This window comes from Felis catus, chromosome E1 (genome assembly GCF_018350175.1).
Source record: "Felis catus isolate Fca126 chromosome E1, F.catus_Fca126_mat1.0, whole genome shotgun sequence".
Taxonomy (NCBI): Eukaryota; Metazoa; Chordata; class Mammalia; order Carnivora; family Felidae; genus Felis; species Felis catus.
The window spans coordinates 75705-84661 of record NC_058381.1 but is presented as its reverse complement, the minus strand read 5'-3'; the positions used below and the strand labels follow the sequence as shown (position 1 = coordinate 84661).

The window sequence follows — 8957 nt, the reverse complement described above, 5'->3', positions numbered from 1 at the left end:
CACAATAGAGTATTACTTAGCAATCCAAAAGAATAAAATGTTGCCATTTAAACTGCATGGATGGAACTAGAGGGTATTATGCTAAGCGAATTCAGTCAGAGAAAGACAAATATTATAGGACCTTACTCATATGAGGACTTTAGATACAAAACAGACGAATATAAGGGATGGGAAGCAAAATAATATAAAATCATGGAGGGGGACAAAAACATTAAAAAACTCTTAAATGTGGAGAACAAACAGAGGGTTACTGGAGGGATTATGGGAGGGCTGATGTGCTAAATGGGTAAGGGGCATTAAGTAATCTACTACTGAGATCATTGTTCCACATTATGCTAACTAACTTGGATGTAAATTTAAAAAATAAATTAACTAAAATTAAAAAAAAAAAAACAACTAACCCAGTAAATAAAAGACATCCCAACAGAATATTGTTGAAAAGCTGAGTCAGTCATGAGTCCCCACTAAGGTTTGTACCTAACTGGCTTTCTTAATTTCCCTAGTTTCTCATAAATACAGGCAATGTGCTCTGACACAAATCTGTTCTTGCCCTGCCTCAAGGTGAGCAGAAAGAACATATTCACCTTTGACTTGGCTTGTTAAAAAGAAAAGAGAAGAGAAAATTCATTTGAGATAAAGCAACTTTTACTCATGATGCAAAATCTGCTTGACTACTTTGGACATAATGTATTGCATTTGTTTATGGCTGACTTTGCCTAAATTAGTGAATCTTTTTAAATGACCAAATATTGCACATTTCACTTAGTTGCAAACACACAGACACACACATACAGACACACACACACACACACACACAGACACACACACACACACACACACACACAAATAGCATGAAACAAAAGTGAATAGGATATAACATAAATGCAGTAAGGACATAAAAGATTAATTTTCCTATAAAACATAAAATAACTGCTTTGGGAACAGTTTTCCATTAGATAACTTCACAAGCAAATTTATATTGACTTCCAATTTATTAACCATTTTTAAAATACTATGTTTAATGATAACTCTAAATACAAATGGGATTATTTTTCAGAAAGAGGGAAACATTTTTTTCTCCTTGGTATATTAATTAAGCTGAAAACTGAAAGGATATCAGTTTTGTAAAAGACAATCCCAACAGACAACATTGTTGGTATCTGAACCATCATGTCAGTAAAAGTACAGTCAGTGAGGCTGTATCCTTGACTGAAAATCATGCACCATTTGTGGAGAGAACACCAGAAACTCTCCTCCAACATGATGATTGTCATTCAGGAGTTGTTTTTTTTTTATTTGATGAAATGGCATGTTCAAACTATCTTTATCATGACTCCAGTCTCTGGCTGTTTAAGTCCAGGTCAGTTCTAAAATGGTCTTAATTCATTTGCCTTGGGTAACTTTTCTTAATCCTGAATACCCAAATAAAAGAGACCTCAAATCAATTTTTTCATCATTAAAAAAAATAGGTCTACCAAAACGACATATACCAAACCTTACTAGCTATGATAGTATGCTTATCTCTTCCAAGTTACTAAAAGATTACTGCTTGTATTCAGCTTAATGGTCAACCTGGAATTTAATGGGAGCCTAGGGAAACAACAGTAATGTATTTTTGGAATTTCAGGCTATTTCTTTGTTTCAATCAGCAGTCACTATAAATATGTTATGGTCTACAGATTTATTCTAGACCTATTTTCTATGTTTAAGTTTATATTTGAGAGAGAGAGAAAGAGCATGAGCCAGGGAGGGGCAGAGAGAGGGAACACAGAATCGCAATCAGGCTCCAGGCTCCCAGCTGCCAGCACAGAGCCCAACATGGAGCTCAAAGTCATGAGCAGTGAGATCATGACCTGTGCCAAAGTCAGATGCTTAACCAACTGAGCCACACAGATGCCCATAGACCTATTTTAAATTTGCAAATTAATATCAGACTCCAAAAGTATTGACTATTATCTAAGCCTTTAGCTCATTCACAAGGTGCATTGACTTTGAACAAAATAAATTTTGATAAGATGCGCTAGTCTTCTATTTTTAGGAGCTACACAGACATAGAAGCAGAAAACCAACAGCTTCCTCATACACAACTTAAGAATCATCTCTACACCACTGATACCAATTTAAAACAACCATTATATGGCCACTTGATCAACATTCATAAGGTCATGGCAATGGTTTGGAAATGCCAAATGAAACCAGAGCTCAACACGTGTAAGGAGTCACACCATGACCCTTAGGATTTCCATCTACATGTCCAAATGACAACTATCAACAGCTGCTTTCCTGTCAATTTAATGATGGTACAACTTGCATGAATGCAAATATAACATACTTTTTAAAACAAAGCTCATTCTGAAATAGACAATCTATGCAGAAAAATCCTAAGTTCTATTTCAAACAATCAGCTGCACCCAAAGAAAGAACGATACTCTCTTAACTATAAATAACTGACTTTCAAAATCTACGACGGGTTTTCACCAATACAGCTAAGTCATGTTACCAAGAACACATGGTAAACTCTTACAACAAAGGCAATGACCTTTTCCTCTATATTGTAGGAAAAAATAACAGCTGTTATCTTGACATCATGAATTCATTGTATAATTCAGACCTGTTACAAAGGAAACAAACTCAGTATTCTTACTGGCTAAATTTTGCAAAGGGAAGAATACGTTTATATAATCATTAAGGATAACAGAAATTGCAGCAGTAAAAAATAAAAGGATGTGACATTGAAATTCAACCTGTGGGTATAATTACTTAGATACTAAACTTAACCCCATTTCCTGAATTGTTACACCAGCATTACACGTACCATTGCTTATATTATACCAGGCTGAAGTATGACTTTTCCGCGTTCATCTTGGAGACATGTGGTAGATGAAAGAAAGTGGGCTTTGGAGCCCATGAGAACAAAGTTATCCAAAGGACAGCACTTACTAGTACTGTGATCTCAGAAACATGACCTACTCTCTTTTGAGCTTCAGATTGTTGATTTTAAAAATGAAAATAATCATACTTACCTCACGTGGAGGTTATGATGTCCGTGCTAAAGATGTAATTCCAGTGCCAGCCAGGAACTTGGAGTATAGAGGTAGAGGGAAGATGCAAGTCTATACAAATAAATAGAGTTATAACTTGGGCTAAGGGCAAACTGGGGTTAGCACTGTGTGAGCAAATAACGGGCACAAGGGCATAGAGAAAAAAAAAAACCCATGTAGTTAGTGACTAGGTACAACAGACAGAAACCTGTTATGGAATGGATTTGCCCCCAAAATCCATACATTGAAGTCCTAACTACCCATGGGACTGTACTTGGATACCAGATCTTGAAAGGTAAAGTGGAGGTCGAATGAGCTCATTTGTGGGGAGGGACTCTAGTCTGATAACCGGTGTCCTATAGGAAGAGAGTGGGCAACTACACACACAGAAGGAAGACCACGTGAAGACAGTGGGAAGGAGGCCATCCACCAGTCATGGAGAGAGGACACCCACCCTGGCCACACCTTGATCTGAAGTGTGAGAAAATAAATAAATCAATTTCTGTTGCTTAAGCCACCCAGTCTGTGGTACATTGTGATGGCGGACCCAGCAAAATAATAAGAAATCCTAATATTTACTTGCTCAGCAAATGGTGTGTGGGCCTTTGAAGGAGTTGGGCACTGTTCGAGGGCCCTAAGGAACCAGCCCTAAACAAAGCTAGTTTGGTCTTTGGACCCCATGGAGCCGACAATCTGGCAGGGACTGCAGTAGGCGACATCCAGCAAGCAAGAAAGAAAAACAGATGGTGCCAAGGGCCAGGAAGAAAAAGAATGCAGGAAAGGGATATGGGGTGTTCAGGTCGGAGAAGGAACAGTTTTCAGTTTTACATAGAGAGCTAGCAGAGACTCCACTGAGCAGGTGATGTCAGAGCAAGGTTATGACGGAAATGAGGGAGTATGTCTTGTTGGCACGCGGAAGTATATCCCCGACAGAGAGAGGCAAAGTGAGTGCAAAGACCTGAAGCAGGAGTATGTGCCTGACAAGCTCAGGGAACAGGGATGGGCCAGTGTGGCAGCAGCCTAGTAAAAAAGGGGAGGGGAATAGAGAGGCCTACAGGGAGGTAGCAGAGTCTGGGGAGGGTAGCACCTGTGTGGTGCACAGCTGGAGTCAGGTGTCTGGAGACATGAACAGCTGTGGGCAGTGCATAAAGACTTAGAGGCCCCAGCTGCTGGCATATACAAGCCTGAGGCTGGCTGAGATCACCCCAGAGTAAGGGCGGATGGAAAGCAGATGGGGGGCAGGAAGAAGATGAGGACCTACCAACACAGACACTGGTGAGCAGCGGCCCAGACGGTGGGAGGAGGAAGGAAGTAATTTTTAAAGAAAGTAGGTAATCAAGTGAGACTGTAAAATGGTGCCACGTAATCAATCTACATACTGAAGTTTGAGACTTCACTGTGACCTTCAGCGATGTGTGTCATCCATTAAAGAGATGAGAAGTAGGGACGAGTGGGAGAGGAAGCCCATTCAGACTCAGCTGACAGAGAAACAAGGGAAGTTCTGCAGGCACGGCACGTGCACTGCTAGGCATAGGAAGACAAAGCAGGTGGTGCTAGATGGGAAGTGATTGCTCCCCGTGGGTCGGGAGAAACAGCTGCAGGTGCACAGGAAACAATAATGCTAGTATGTGCAACAAGAAATATTTGTACTTGCTTAAGCTCTATCAGAGCGGATAACCATGGATAGTTAACCATGAGATAAAAATAACCTAACTGTAAAGTCAATATCAAACCAATTGTTGACCCAACACAGATAGGCAATCAAGGAAAGATGAAACGAAGTAAAAGGAACTCAGCGAACACAAACCCCACCTGCTTACCAGTAAAATCACCTCTAGCATTTCTAGTTTTAGAGGCCTCGCCTGCCTAGGGACATTCATGAAATGGCCATGGTATCCCGACCATGCAAAAGTAGCATAATCACTTGTTTCCTAAATAGTGACTCATTTGAATGGCCACACGAGCGTTTTACTGTCTCTTCCAATCGGTGAAATGGACCTTCCCGTGAAGAGGTGGGAATAGGGCAAGAAGACAAGTAGATTGATGGAGCTGCTTTAAAATGTTTTTAGCTTCACTGTTTTTTGAGAGAGAGAGAGAGAGACAGACAGAACACACGTGGGGAAGGGGCAGACAGAGAGTGAGACACAGTATTTGAAGTAGGATCCATGTTCAGAGTCATCAGCACAGAGATGAAGCCAGGGTTCGAAACCACAAACCGTGAGACTATGACCTGAACTGAAGTGGGACACTTAATCCACTGAGCAGCCGAGGCAGTGCAAAATACGTCTGGCCTAAGAGGAACATCAAGGCTACATTGCCGATGAAGGGGTGCAGAAGAGGCACATGCATGATCCCCTCCCATGCCAAGTTATGGGAAAGAACATGAGTGACACCCCTCCATTGCAGAGACAGTGGCGCAATGGTGACTCCCTCCCTTAATGTGGGAGGGTGCATGTGTTAACCCCCTCCTGTCCAAAGGGGGGGGGGGAACGCTAATGCTTGAAAACCTTTCATACCCAGGGTGGAGGAAGTACTACCTAAGCCTTACCCTACCCCTTATGTCAGTGCCAACCCTAACACTTACCTTAAGAGATGTGTGTTTCTTCAGCTGTGAAAGTGAAAGCACCATTCGTGAAATATCACATTTAATAGTGACATCACTACTCTCTCCCTAAAAGGTGGCACTGTGCATGGGTGACCATCTCACACACCAACCAGGGGCAAGGCAGAATCCTGAACCACCTCTGGCGTCAAGTGGGGTGGGGCACATTTTTGAACGCCCTCCAATGCTGAGGGGGGTTATGTGCATGTGTGAACACCCTTCCCACCGAGGTGAGTGGGGCCAAGCATGAACGCTGTCCCTTGCTGAGGGAGGGTTGTGTGCCTGTACAAATGGTCTGCCTCACAGAGCGGGGGTTGTGGGCATGCCTGAACCCCCTTCGGCAAGGAGGGGGGTGCTTTGCACATACGTGAACACCATCCTGGCGAGGGAAACGGGGAGCATACGTCAATGCCCTCCCTGGCCGCGTTTCTTCAGCTGTGTTTCTTCAGCTGTGAAAGTGAAAAGAACCATTCATGAAACATCACATTCAATAGTGACATCAGTACTTCCTCCCTGAGGGGTGGCGCTGTGCATGGGTGACCGACTCACATGCTGACAGGGGGCCAGGCGGAAGCCTGAACCACCTCCTGTGCTACGTGGGGCAGGGCACATGCACCAACGACCTCCCTGGCTGAGGTGGTGGTTCTGTGCATGCCTGAACACCCTTTCTTGTCCAGGGGAGAGGGGCGCATGTGCAAATGCCTTCCCTCATTGAGGGGAGCTGTGTGCATGCGTGAACATACACCAGTAGGGGGGGCTGTGCGCATGCCTGTACAGCCTCCTGTGGTAGTGGGTAAGGAGCATGCATGCATGTCCTCCCTCACTGATGGGGATTGTGCTCATGTGGAAACGCCCTACCTCTTGGAGCAGGAGTTTTGTGCATGTGTGAACACTCTTCCGCCAGTAGGGAGAGCTGTGCACATGTGTGAAGAGCACCCAGTGGTATGGGGCGGGGCCCACGTGCGAATGGCATCCCTCCCCTAGCCGGGGTTGTTCAGAAATGTGAACACATTTCGCCACAACGGGGGCTGTGCACATCTATGAACACCCTGCAGCGCTGAGGGGGTGAGGTGCATAGGTCAACACCCTCCCGTGCCAAAATGGGTATGGGGCACATGCTTGAACCATTCCCATGTTGAGGGATGCATGGCGCATATGTGAATGCCCTCCTTCATGGAGGGGTTGTTGTGTGCATGCATGAATACCGTCCCTCACTGACTGGTGGCTGTGCTCATGCATGAACACCCTCCCAGGCAGAGGGGGGCGGGGCAGATGCGTGAATATTCTCCCATACTGACGTGTCACGTCACATAGGTCAACACCTTCCCATGCCAGAGTGGGGGGATGGTGCACATAGGTGAATGCCCTTCCGCCAGGAGGGGGGGCCTTACACACTCGATAACAAACTCCCACACTAATGGGTCAGGGTGCATGCACAAACGCCCTCCGTCACCAAGGAGGGTTGTGCGTGAGAACACCCTTCTACACGGACAGAGGGCTGTGCCCATCTGTGCCAAGGGGGGCAGGGAGTATTAGTGAAACACCTCTTGTGCAGAGAGGGGGAGCAAGCATGACCTAACCCTTACCCTAAAGCCTAAATGTAATGCTAACCCTAATCCTTACCTTAAGTGATGCATGCTTCTTCAGCTGTGAAAGTGAAAAGAATCATTGATGAAAGGTCACATTTAATAGTGGCAACACAGACACTCCTCTCCGAGGGGTGGCACTGTTCATGGGTGACACCCTCCCTCACCGAGGGGTTGAGGAGCATGTGTGAACCACCTCCCATGCCAAGGGAGACAGGGCACATGTGTCAACACCCTCCCTCACATTGGGATGGGTGGTGCAAATGTGAGAATGTGTGAACGCACTTCCAAGCTGAAGAGTTTGGGGCGCATGTGTGAACACCCTCCCATGCTGAAGGGGGCGGGACACATGCATGAATATTCTCCCACACTGAGGGGCGGTGCTATTGCGTGAATACACTCTAGAGATGAGGGGGTGGGTGTGGAAGCATGACCTAACCCTTACCCTAACCGTTAATGGTAATGCTAACCCAAACCCTTACCTTAAGAGTTGTCTGCTACTTCAGCTGTGAAATTGAAAATAACCATTCATGAAACGTCACATTTAATAGTGGCATCACTATTCCCTCATTGAAGGGTGGCGCTCTGCATGGGTGACCTCCTCCCACACCAAGGTGGGGCTGTGCACATGCGTAAAAACCCTCCCTGCTGAGGTGAGCAAGACACATGCATGAACCATCTCTCATGCAGAGGTGGGGTGTGCCCATGAGTGAACACCCTCCCGACCCGACAGGTGGTCATGCACATATGTGAACAATCTGTCCCGAAAGGGGGATCTACACATGTGTGAAAGCCCTCCCCAGTGGAAGTGGAGTGGAGCACGTGCTTCAATATTTTACCACTCTCAGGGGTTGGGGTGAAAGGGTGAACACTCTCCCTTGCTCAGGATAGTGGGGTAATGTGTGAAATCTTCCTGTGCTGAGGGGGGAGAGCAAGCATGACCTAGCCCTTATCTTAACCCCTAACTGTAATGCTAACCCTACCCCTGACCTTAAGAGATGCATGCTTCTTCAGCTGTGAAAGTGAAAACAGCCGTCCATGAAACGTCAGATTTAATAGTGGCATCACTACTCCCTTGCTGACTAGTGGTGCTGGGCACAGGTGACCCCCTCCAGGGCCTGAGGGGGGAGGGCACACCCCCTCCCACGCTGGGGGGCAGGTTCATGCACATACCTGAACACCTTCCCAAGCCAAGGGGGCACTGTGCTCATGCGTGAACACCTCCTGAGCCAAGGAGGGCATGGTGCATGGACAAATGCCCTCCCTCGCCAAGGGTCGTGGTGTCCATGCATGAACACCCTCACACACGAGATGGGTGCAGGCGCATACATCAACATCCCCCCCACTGAAGGGGACTGGTTCCTACTGGTGAACACCCTCCCGAGATGAGGGGGTGTGTGGCTCATGTGTGAACGCCCTCCCACTCCAAGGGAGGGTGCAGGCATGGCCTATCCCTTACCCTAACCATGAACGGCAATCCTAACCATAACACTTACCTTAAGAAATGCCTGCTTCCTCAGCTGTGAAAGGGAAAAGAGCCATTCATGAAACAACACATTAAGTAGTGGCATCACTACTGCCTTGTGGAGGGGAGGCAGGCTGCATGCCTGAACACCCTTCCACAAGGAGGGTGGCGGGGGTCAGGTGTGACCTTCCTCCCTTGCCAAAACGGGGGTGCAAGCATGACTTAACCCTTACCCTAATCCTCAGGGTAATCCAAACCCTAAC

General features: G+C 46.1%; 1 long non-coding RNA gene across 1 annotated transcript; it reads right to left on the bottom strand.

Annotated features, from left to right (window-relative positions):
* Window positions 1-203: 203 nt before the first annotated feature.
* On the bottom strand, window positions 204-8713 carry LOC123381971. Its single transcript, XR_006589659.1, has 3 exons — window positions 7712-8713; window positions 7267-7290; window positions 204-6092 (listed from the first exon to the last, which is right to left on the bottom strand). It is a non-coding gene; the product is annotated as an uncharacterized LOC123381971 (long non-coding RNA).
* Window positions 8714-8957: the final 244 nt, after the last annotated feature.